A 12,895-nucleotide genomic window follows, 5' to 3' on the forward strand; every position below is an offset into this window, starting at 1 on the left:
TCTGTGCAAAATGGTAACTAATTCTATATTTGTTTCAAGTGTCAGTATGCATCTATGGAGACAATATCACGTCCAACTGATAGAAAAATTATTTCATTATAAATATGTTATGAGACATTACTTTGTCAAAACTATGGTCAAGTGATGACTGTGAAAGTGTATGGCAATCCAATAATATGTTAACCAAATGGTTTCTAGTGCAGGGATTTGGAGATTATCTTGCACTGCCAAGATAATAGAACGCTAGCAATGCAAATTGTATTACTATTATAAGCAGAAAATTAAAACCAACATCATATTAAGAAACATCATGTAAAAGCTCAGTAACATTAACATCACATTTATAACCCCTTAAAAAACCGTCTGTCTGTTGGCAAGGTCCATGGTTAATTTCAGCTGGCATTGCTCCACTGTCTTCCTCTCACTGAAGATCAGTTCCTATGTGATCATTCTCTATGAGACATCCTCTGAAAACTAGGAGGTGGAGAAGGATTCATTTGTATGAACTAAGTAGATAATTAAGCACAAGTATTTTATTAGATGTATGCCAGCCAAATTATCAGGAGCCTGCTGAGGATTAAGCTAGCATTTGTATTTCTGGTCAAATCTAGTTTTTGTAGTAATATCTCTTACAAGCTGTTCTTACAGGATACTGTCTTTCTCAAAATGGAATCTGGAAAGAAGCTAATTCTTTTGAATTCAACCCAGAAGGATGTTATTATGACAATATTAAAAACTAGACCCATAAATAATGTGCTAATCTGCTTCTAGCCCATTTCTTTTCAACACATAAAATTATACATCTGATTTCTAGAAAATCAATCAATCAAACAAACAGGAAAAATATCAAACTGTTCTCTTTTTTTGAAGGGGTAAAATCTCATTCCTCTCCATGCTCTGCATGCAGGTCCCGCACCATGAACTCCACCTATGTCCGCACAACTGCTTACGTTTGATGCAAAAAAAATGTATGCTTCAGCATGGGTTCTGCTGCATGGTCAGTCTGATAGATTTTATGATGTCAACTTCCTGCAATACAGTTTGATAAGAGAGTTTATTTCTTTTTCATCCCTAATTGTAGTTCTGCTCCCTCTCTCTTCTTTTAGTTGCTTTCTACAGAACTTTACTATTTAAATCAAATTTTATCAGAACATGATGCCATGAATTCCAGTTTAACTTTGCCCACCTTCACATCTAAATAAATATATGGTAAATATCTTCCTGTAATTCAAAATAAATATTGCCTTCCTTAATTTATTACCAGAATAGAAATGAACTGCAGAACTTCTGAAATTACAGCTAAAAGAATGAAATCTTTATTAGTATTAGGAGAGTAAGAAAGAAAGTAAATCCTTGTATTGAAAAATTCACATTATACTGCTTTCAAATTGAACACAGAACCAAGTTTTGTGAACTTTACAAGAGATTCAGAAAAGGATGTGGACCAGTGAGTTGTTGAGCATAGTGAACTTTTAAAGTAGATGTTCTGATAATTAAATTAGTTCTAATTTATGAGAGTGAACTGAAAAGCCAGATGTATCTATCTTTTACTCATATCCTAAAAATAAATTAAAAAAAAACAAAAACATTTACACCTCTTTTTTAGAAGTAATAAATTTATTATAATATGTAAATCTGAAAATGGAAACTTTTTTCAGCCTTCTTGGAAATGGATCAATAATTTTAAAAGCTAACATTCAGGGGTTTTTTGCATAGCAGCAACCCCCAGCACATTGGCAAAGTTTCAAGATCAATACAAGTATTGGAAAACAGCTGAAACACAGTTACCAGACACACAAGTGAGGAAATCACACAGAATCAATTATTCCTACACAATTAAACTGTACAACATCAGATAAATCTAGCTACTGAAGTTCTGAGACTGCTTGCAAGAAGTATGTTTACTATTTTTTATTTTAGTTTTTTTTGGTATTTAATAATTGTGACAAAATTAATCAATGTAGAAAAAAGAAATGTGGTAACATGTAAATCTAATCATTTCAGTAATGGATGTCCAAAGTTTCTCTATTGTTTATATGCAATTAAACATTTTTGTCTGGAAATATTGTTTTGGATATAAGGACTAAAGTTGTCGTCAGCGTCATAGTGTTTGTAAGCTGTATAAGAGTAGTGGAAATTTACAACAATTATTCTGTTAGTCTTTATTTTGAAGTTTCAGCATAGCTTGAACTCTATTTCTTCTAATTTAATGTGAAGACTCAAGAGAAATCCAAAACAACTTTTCTCATGTCTTTTGTGTCAGATGTTATTTAGTCTCATGAGTGGGAAATGAATGTATCATGCACTGCAAGTTCGGAACTCACTTCATAGAAATATGACTCCAACTTAGTCTTCTGAGGTACTAGAGCTGGTCAAGGACATTGAAAGCAATATGTTGCATTAGCACTTGTTATTAAGGGAATGGATTGTGGTTCCATCTTCTAGCTTCTGGCACCATTCCCCTTAGATTTTAGTTTCCTTATATTTATTACATCAGTGTATTGCTTTCACATTCAATAATTAACCTTGCTAGCTAATATCTGTTATAAAGTTTTCAGCATATGTTTGAAATAATTAATGTTAATTGCTGCATGAACTTTGGGTGATCCACTAGGAAACTGTTCATTCCAAAAAGAACATTTTACATTTGAGCACACACTCATTAAAATACATTAATCTATTAATCCTTGCACCTTTATGCTGTTTCCCTCTTCTTCTGCCAAGAAATCAAGAAAAAAAAGCATTATCCCAGAGCAACCATTGGTTTTGATTTCATATGAAAGAATTCAAGATAATACATTTTAAAACTTGGGGGATGGAATTTCCCTAAGGGTAATTGGGAAACAATGTTCATAATGCCAGTGTTATTTCTTTTTCTTTTTCTAATGGATTACTATGTAAAGTATTATCTGAACAAAGTCCTCGTATTTCACTAATCACAGTTTTAATACTGTGTATTTCAGGATATGTCCTAAACTTAACTTTCTTGTGCAAAGAACAGGAAAGGGCTGAGAAGAACTGAAATCATGGTTAACTTGTATAATTTGAAGTGTCAGTTACAGAATTACTGTATTATGTTTGGTAAAACTACCAAATTCATATCACTAAATACATTGTCAAGTGCCTTCAGACTAAGAGAAACCTCCGGGTCTTTACTACTACCATGCTTGCTCAGGATTTTATGTTCCAGTTCCAACCACTGAGCAATGATCTTTAGAGGTGAGGATTGCCTTGATGTTGAGTCTAGCCTCATCTCCTGAGAAGCTCTCACTCAGTTTCTCTTCTGGGTTGTGCTCTAAGAGCTGTGGCAGGGAGTGACAAGCTATAAATGTTGCTCAGAGGAAAGTACAGTGCATGTTCTCTCAAAGTGATAGAGGAGCACCTGGGGTCCTCAAAGTGTTTTGTTAGCTGGGAGCAGCAGTCATCTAGAGCACACCACCAGAATGAGTGTATCTAGGGAAGGGAACAGAGAAGTAATACTAAAATTATATCCTCTTGGTCATTCCACCTACCTAAAAAAGGGGCAGAATTCTTTATGCACTGCATTGAAGATTTTTTTTTTAATTTTCATTTAAATGTTGTCTATTGAATACATTACCAAGCAATGTATAATAGGATTTTAGCAACCAGAATTCTAAAGCTAGAATTCACTATTCTAAACAAAACCCAAAAGAAAATGAAATGGATAGACCCATAAGTTTTTGGTTTTTAGAAGTCCCTATCTGAAATGTTATTATAAACTCTTTAGTCAGACACAGTGCAGCCTCCAGGGATGGGGCATACACAACCTTCTTGGGCAACCTGTTGTCTCGCTCCAATTTATAGGAGGGAGATGAGGTTCTTTTAATATCTGTATACCCGGCATAAGAAACAACGGTTCAAATGTTGGTCCTACCAGTTTATTATAAATCCTAATCAAGGGGACGGGGAAGGGAAGGAGGGCGATAGAAAAGATAGGAAAGAAGCAAGAATCGTGTAAATCAGGGATAGTCACCACCAGGATCCAGCAGCGGTCCCATTGCACGATATTTGGAAGGTCCGAGGTAGAAGCAGCAGCGGGGGAGAGCAGCAGCATGGCCAGCCTTGGGCAGCAAGCAGGTAGCAGGAAGAAGTCGCAGAGCCAATCTGGGAGGAAGCAGCAGGACTCAGGTAGCAGGCCCAGGAGAGTCTGTCAGCATGCAACAATTCCAGAGTGAGAAATCTGATGGCAGACACCACCGTTCTTCTTCAGCATGCTGGTTGAGCACAAAGCAAGTCCAGGAGGGAGAGAGGCAGGTTGTGAGGCTTCTCATGTGAGAAACCTCTTCTTCTTCATGAGAAATCTGTTGCCAGAAAACCTAAACCTCTTGATTGTAGGTCCCCTTTTTATCCTTCTTTTTTTTCTGCCTACGTGACATCCCTGGGTGCTTGAGCAAGAGTCATGTGAATACCTCCTGAGATGGCCATCTTCCTGGAAATAAGTCCACACAAAAGACCACTTCATGGCCATTAAGCTGCAGCTTATCTCTCTGACTAAAAGGTTGGAACAACCAGATAAAGAGCTTTGAAATTCTGTAAATTATTTCACTATCACTTACAGATGTGCTTGATCTGCTTAGCTGTTTTTTTGTTGTTCGTGTTTTTGTGTGCGTTTTTGTTTTTTGTTTTTTTTTTCTAGAACTGAATGTACTAGGTCTTTCTGAAAACCTATTGTCTGCAACGTGGTTTCTTCCTTAAAAGACAGACTGCTATAATTATTGTCTTTGACCACCTACAAATCTCTATTAAGTAAACATGAATTTATCCAATTACATTTGTTAAGTGTCATATCTTGATTGCTTATAAAAAAGGAAAATGTTCCAGACTTTTCAAATTAAGAAAAAAATGTTTTGATTCAAATCTGAAATACTTACTGAATTTTTAAAGCTGAGATTAAATTGATGCCTTTTTTTTTTCATTCTGCAGGAGTTCATACTGTTACTGTTCTGATGGTTTGCATTTATCAAGGATGTACGCTCACTGGGAGGAATGGACAGCAAAATATATGAGGAATGGGACACTAGTTTTCAGAAGAGTATCCCATATTTCCAAGCAGAACCAATAAGACCGTGACTCAAACACGTAGGAATGACATCTTGCCCAAGAATAAAGGTTGGAAGCATGAAGATTGTTTCATAGCTCTGAGAAATGTAAAGCAATTAGAAGAACCATCACTATCAATGTACCCTGCCCTTGTAGAATTTAAATAAACAAACACAATTTACTTTAAATTATGGATAAAGTACTGAATGAATATGTGAGAATGTCTAATACTACCTACAAAGAGAAAAACCATCAGGGATATGACTGATAATTTAAATTATTTTTCCATGCTTTTGTTCTTTTAATATGTTTCTGGCAGGGTTTCTAAGGAAAATACTTCTTCAGCTCCTTTTTATTTGGATGCACTCTTTCTACTTACTGCTCTTATTAGCACCTGATAGATCTGATAAGAAAAAAATCAGCTTTTATTTTGTTTGTAGCATAGTAATTCTATACAGTTATGTTAGTTCTATACAGCTTATGTTTTGCTTATAAGGAAACAATAGAAGGCCAGAGTGATAAAGACAGAAAAGCTTCAAAATGAATGACATATTGAACAGTTGTGATAAAACGGGCATGTTTATGGAGATCACTTAGCTAGGAAAAGGCTTAGCAAGGCCAAGACAGCACAGTTGACAAAGATGGTCAGATTATCATCTAACAATAGGACTAAAACTTAGTCAGTGTTAATGTGATTCACTGTATCTTGAATAATTCATGAACAAATAACCTGTTGTTACAAAGCATATTTTAATATCAAAAGCATCTGCAAACAACACACCAATCGTTCACTATCCTTGTTACCTATTCATGGAAACCACACGTCAAAAGTCATACCGGTAAAAAGAAGAATAGCAAAATGATTTTCATGATATGACTTAGAAATGCATGGGAAAGAATAATTATTATTAATAAACTTAGAATTGTATGATTTGAAAAAGCAAGGAAAATATGCAAATTAACATCTTTTCAGTCATCACAATACTGTTAAATGTCTTAAGAAACTTTTCTATCCAATAAAAGCATCAAATTTTATATTTTACATCATTTAATACGTGAGATTTTTTATTGTTATTTTAACAATTTTGTGATTTAATATATATGGTCTCTTTCTTGTAATGCATTTACTTGTCTATTTCCTTTTTTAATATGATTTGATCACACTATGTAGAAGATTTTATAGCCATTATGTCAAAGCTTTAATGTTGTGGACAGAATAATGTCTGTTTTTATTAACATTTTATTAATACACATTTATTTTAATGTCTTTATACAAAGAACTCTGGATTACTAATAGCGCTACCTTATCTTCACATTACATGCTCAGTATAGTAGAGTGTTACAGAGTTACAGATATAAACCAGAGAAGTCATTTCATCTTGATTTTAAAACCACCTTGTGCTGAAAAAAAAAAAGTTTTAATTCCCAAGTTTGTTCCACATTAACTGGTTTTAATAGTTGAGAGAAATTGAAGTGATACTTCAAATTAGGTAAACAAAGTAGAGTAGAAAGAGTGAATTTTCCATTTCTTACACAGAAGTCATCTAATTCTCTGTACAGACAGGTTGGTCTCAGAGACATTCATCATGCTTTATGTCCACAAGTTTATCTCAGATATGGAAAGATTACAAGGCCACACCTAATTGACAAAATAGAGTAGGTCTGTGTGAAACTTGCTGTAGCTGAATAACTGATAAAGAATAATGTATTTCAAATAATTAAAATGTTCTTGCATCCAGTGCTGGAGTGTAATGCCAAAGTGGTGAAGTGATGACAGGATCCAGGCTTGGGGTCAGTGTCTGTGATTTCCATCACTTCCCTATCCTAACTGGGGAAAAGGGCGGAGTTAGGTACTAGCCTGGAGTAGTTGAGGGAAGGAGAAAAAAACAGCTTCAGAGCTAAGCCTGGGTGGTACAGCTCTCATGAGCAGACTAGCAGTGGTAAAGAATAAATTTTGTAAGGGGCACAGTGGAGCCTGCTCTATCAAAGTGCCTGCTGCATGCTTTGAGAATAATTCATCTATAAATACTTATGATAAAAAAATGTCTTGTTATATTTCTAAAAAAACCCACCACAATATATATTTTAACTGGAAAGTTTGGATTTGTCATTTTTATCTTCTCCTAAATAAACAATTTCTTCTCAGTGATACTTGTTTTTTAATTAATTAAAAAACCTGAAATGTACATTGGGTTATTGCAGGCCACATAATGCCTTTGCTTAATATTCTGATATATTTCATAGATAAATCCTTCCAAAAGGAGACCCCTGTTTGATCAATAATAACCTATGCACATTTATTAGACTTTAAACAAATATAGACTCAGTCTTTTCATTTGCATTTCCTAGATATAAAGGGCAGAAAGAGAAAATCACAGAACTTTTGTAAACAATTAAGTCCAAAAATGTCTGGCATGAATATAACCTAAGACAGTGCACCAAATGGGCAAACTCATTTTAGTGCTAGGTGAAGCCCATCTTGTTCTTTAGCTATTTCTTACGGCTTTCCATAGAATCACAGAATCACAGAATGGCTCAGGTTGAAAGGGACCTCAAGGATCATGAATATCCAACCCCCGCCACAGGAGGGCCACCAACTTCCCCATTTAATACCAGACCAGGCTGCCCAGGGCCCCATCCAACCTGGCCTTGAACACCTCCAGGGACGGGGCATCCACAACCTCTCTGGGAAGCCTTTTCACTGAAATCTATAGCCCCAGAAATTCCTCAGTTAGCATTTTCAGAGCAAAGTCAAGCGGTCAAATGGATCAAAAGTAGATAAAAATCCTAGTTATCACACAGTTAATGAGAAAATAGACTATAAAGTACTTTGAGCATTTTGAGATCTTAAGCTTAAATTTTACAATGAGCAAAATAAGTTTGAACTCTCACAGTGCTAAATGACAAGAAAGCCACATGATGTTACAACACACTGTATAACTTTCTGCTGCCAGCAGTAGCATGCAGTGCTATTCACTCCTGGACATTTTGCTCTTCCCCAGGCACATTTGCTCTTCAGTGTCCAAAGACTTCCTTTGGACCCTGTCAGGTTGACAGAAAGGAGCAAGAAATCTGATGGAATTCAGGCAATGCAAATGCTGTAGCAGTGCTGCTGAATTTTTACACAGTTTAGGGTTTCATAGCACCTCACATTGTTGACGTGACTGCTTCCAGCTGTTGAGCTATGATGGATCTCATTAACTGGGAAAGATTTAAGAAATATGAATTTTTTAGGCTCTAATGTTAATGCAGGTTTTTTAGTACATTTCATTGCCACCTGGCATGAGAATTCCTCCCTATGTTTTATGTTGACAAGATTTGTGTGGGGACAGAATTCTGATATAGGAAGGAGATAGCACTAAATTCCGTAATCACTAAATATTTCCTTTTAATTTAATGTAACGTTGTGTGTCCTGTCAATATTTCACATTTATTCACTATTTTCTTTCTTTTTTCTTCCTTTTTTTGGAGGGGAGAGGGGAGAGAGGGAGGGACAGGGTAGGTAGGGGGTAGGAAAGGGGGATGGTTGTGTGTAACAATTTCTTCTATGCTATCTGCAAGAATTTATTTGCCGTGATATGTTGCACTCAAGGCAGCCTTTCCCTTAGTACTTTGTAAATCCACTGATTGTTCTCTATTTTATTACTAACAACATACATTTGAATATGGTTTCTACTCAGTCTGATCTGCTGTTTGTCCAGTCTGATCATGCACACAACAAAACTGAAACTATTTATAGGTCATTTGTTTTCAAGTACAATATGCTCAGTTTACATTTTTCTCTTAAAAATTGGAATGAATATTTAATGCCGCTTTTCCTGCAATATGTGGAAAGATTGAAGCCTTCACTTTCATTTTCTGCACCAACTGCCATTAAATATGTTTTAAAATACTGTCTGAGTATTTTCCAATTTCCCACAGTGTTGTTTCCACACTTTCTGAAGTGTTAATTTATCCCTTTCATGTTTTCTTCAAACACACAAACTAAGAGTTGCATTTAAGTAATCTGCAGGTAGATACCATTTTTTTTTTGGCTTTTTTGTGTGCGTTTTTTTCTTTTCTTTTTTTTTTACACTATGAATTTCTGTCCCTTCTTTCACCTCTTATACAAATGATGTTTTATTCAGCCAAGCCCCGGACAGCAGCAGAACATGAGAGGTGTACACATACAGTGAGATTTGATAAGTTTGTAATCCAGATTAAATAATTCTCAATTTATTTTAAATCAGTGTTGACAAAAATAAATCCATATTCTGAAAGTATAAAATAATCTGATTTTGGAAAATGCTTTCTGAACTAGGAACATTCTGTCCTCTTACTCAGCTCATTGCAATGAGAACTCCTTGAGTTCAAGAGAAGCAGCCTGAAACCTAGAAGCAGTTTGCATTGAGTCAAATGCTCAAGTCTTCTTCTTTTGAGAAAGAAGATTCATTTACACTGAGTTGATCAAAACAACGTGCACAACTGAGTAGGCAGAGACCAGGGAGTATAATGGAAAACGGCATCTTTGGGGGCTAAAAATGGCCGTTATTACAGAAGTCTGGGCATATTTTAGTATCTAGATAAAGTAATCAAAACAGCACATTTAAATTCCTACTGGGCAAAATAAAAAAGAAAATTAATAATATTTTTTTCAGAAACTATGTTTGTTATTCTTATTTTTATGCCTACTTTTCTTTCTGTTTTATATTTTTAGCCTATATCTTACTCAAGTTCCTGTTGTATCTAGGTCTGTCCACACTGACAAGTGAGACTGTGATCAGCAGTGAGCTGACTAAAAGAGAGCTTTATTAAAAAAGAGAGGTAGTTCAAGAGGCATAAATCTAAACAAGAAAGTCTCCGGAATAACTTTCAGCAGCTCTAATGGCTGGATAAGAAGCAGTTACCAGCACTTAGACCTTTTATGAGTGTCCTAAATTTTGGTGGATACAAATATTTGTTTTTTACTAAGGAACAGAGGAACTATAACAGGCCTTGTTGCCTAAAATATATTTCTTCTGTTGCAATAATTTTTTTCTGAAAGTTACATTACTGCAGAGCTTACTCCTGTCTATATTTTCTCTAAGGTTCCCTCAGAGTCAATGTCTGCAGTTATTTCTGCTTGACAGGCTAGGATGAAATCATTCCGATATATTATTTGTTTTCTCCTGAGTGAACTCCAGTGAATACTTGGCTCAAGAAGTGTGATGACAGTAAGGCCTCAGTTAATTCTCACTTTATGCCTTGTTGGCACCCAGCATAAGCTACTGTAAGTTCAATTTAATGAAAAGTCATTTCTGAATCAAATTCCATTCCTGTTCAAACACAACTGAAAATTCTTTGGTTCAACAGAATGGAATAAGAAATGCTACTAATATAAGTATAATTCCATTTGGGGATGGCATAGTTGCTGTATTATTTTTGTTCAGGATGTTAAAATGATTATTTTGGAATTGCTTTACTTTGGCATAACCTTTTTTTTTTCCACTCTCAAAAAATTTTAATCACTCAGTTCCTGAGCTGTAGGGAATGGTTCGATAGAGATTTAGGCATGATAAAACAAGATACTGCTTTTTTCGGGGTCACTCCTGTGAGCCTATAAAACTTATAATGAAGGAAAAGGCATGATTAAGACTGAAAGTCAGAAGTGAAAGTGCAGCTACACCAACAGCTACAGACATCCACTATATTAAAATGTCCTGCTTTATTAAAATTGCACTTGGCCTCATGGAGTAAGTTCTGGTTTGTGTGAACTAACACGGAGCAGCCCTCAACATTTTTCAGTGAAAATAGAGATCAAGGATTGACTTGGAGTAGTACATGGCTCTTACCATGTGTTTCGGGCCCAGATAGTGAATACAGTAGGTAAGCAGCATAAATAATAATATTATAGAATGTTAGTTGAAATTACATTTATCGTATGGCTGGGATTAGCACATGATTTCATCAACAAAGTCCTGTCACTGCAAAGGTTACAATTTTTGCTGGTATGTTAACTACCTATTGTATCCATATATAAATCACAGTTCTGTGCTTTTTGGAATAAATGAAAATTAATCTATATATATCAGAATATAAATACTAGTTTTCCTCTGCTCTGCTAATCTGTCTTGGTCTCTCTTGATGGAAATGGAGTTCCATACAGAAATTATTTGCCAGCACTAATCTGCATAATGTTACTTATTAATCTATTTATTTACTGGAATTGTAAAAAAAAAGGAACTCATATTCTTTAATGCTTTTCAATCTTTCCTCTAGAATTTTCTTCACAAGACTCATCTTTAGGTTTATTTGCAGTTTTAAGGATCTTAATAGCAGTTCCCTACTGAAGCTGACACCAGACATTGGTCTCTTTGGCCAATCAGCTATGAGTATTTGTCCAGTGTTTTCTTTTAACTAGCTTTCATTCTGCATAAATCCATGTTTTTATTGAAAATATGAAAACAAATCTTTATAGTGAGGAAAGGGAACTTGCAAATTTCTTCTATTCAAAGTACATCTTAAGAAAAATTAGAGGGACAAATCTAGCATAACAACAAGGATGCCTAAAAACACATCATAAAGTAGAGAAGCTCAGTTTAATTTAGAAAAACTGTTAGAGGTGCCACAAGCCAACTCTGTTTATTTGCTGCTACAATGGTGGTATATAGTGCACTGAACAATGGAAATGTATTTTTCCATTCTCAGTACTTCATTTTTCAACTTTTCAAACCTGAAACCTTTAAAAAATTATTACTATTATTATTTCATTTCATATTATTTTATTTTATTTCACCATGCAAATGAAATCAAGTATATGAGCCCCATAAAAGTTTAAGGAATAATTCCTATATAATACATAGACCTTAAAATTAGAATGAAATCTTGAGCCTTGAGTTAAAATTCTAAAACAATAATCTTTACAAACAAACACTCCTCCAGTTTATGCATTTGTTTCTTTTATATGTTTAATGTTAGCTAAGATCACTATGTAAGATAGTGAGGAATAAAAAATTTGCTAATACTTCTTTTATGTGTTAGCATACCTTAAAAGTTTGGATCCGCAAATGCATCCAGAACCAAGGTGAAAAACTCAGGGTTTTTCTGGACATAGCTATCTGTCCTTTAAAAGTCAGCAAACAAACATAATCAGAATGCCAAAGTCATCATTTCCCAACAAAAAACAAATTTCCTACAGTGCATTTTCAAAAAATCCAATGTCAGATTTCAAAAGGATAGAATATTCCATAAAAGAGAACTGAAGCAGTTATAAGATTACAGAATTCATTCTTATCATTGTGTTCAAGAAAATATATCTAAGCAGATCATGTGAATGTTAAAAATGCAGCTTGCTGACCTAATAGGGGATAACAGCTCATTCAAAAGGATGACTCATGATCCACTATATTTACGGATTTCTTTGCTGTAGTGCATGGCTGTGGTGTATCCTTTAGCAAGCAGTCTTTAACAAATAGAGAGTTACAGTATGTTTACGACCTTTATAGGTCACTGATCATTGACAAGACGTGCTGTTATGCTTCTCAGATGTTTCTCCTACTGGAACTACTGCTCTCTTAAGAGGATATCAGTGCTGAGTTTCCACAGCAAAATAACCTGCTAAGTAACCCCAAGGAAAAAAAAAAAACAAAACGTAGAAAAAGACATGAAAATTTGCCAGTTGTGTGGAGAGTGTGTCTGCATTAGCAATTTCATAGACTCATCATAAAATCATAGAATCATTGAAGTTGAAAGACATCCTTAAACGTCATCTAGTCAAACTTCCCTGCAATGAACAGGGACATCTGCAGCTAGATTAGGTTGCCCAGAGCTTGGTCCAGCCAATTTGATTTGGATCAGCAAAACCCTTTTTAAAAAA

The sequence above is a fragment of the Meleagris gallopavo genome, chromosome 3, assembly GCF_000146605.3.
Source record: "Meleagris gallopavo isolate NT-WF06-2002-E0010 breed Aviagen turkey brand Nicholas breeding stock chromosome 3, Turkey_5.1, whole genome shotgun sequence".
Classification (NCBI taxonomy): Eukaryota; Metazoa; Chordata; class Aves; order Galliformes; family Phasianidae; genus Meleagris; species Meleagris gallopavo.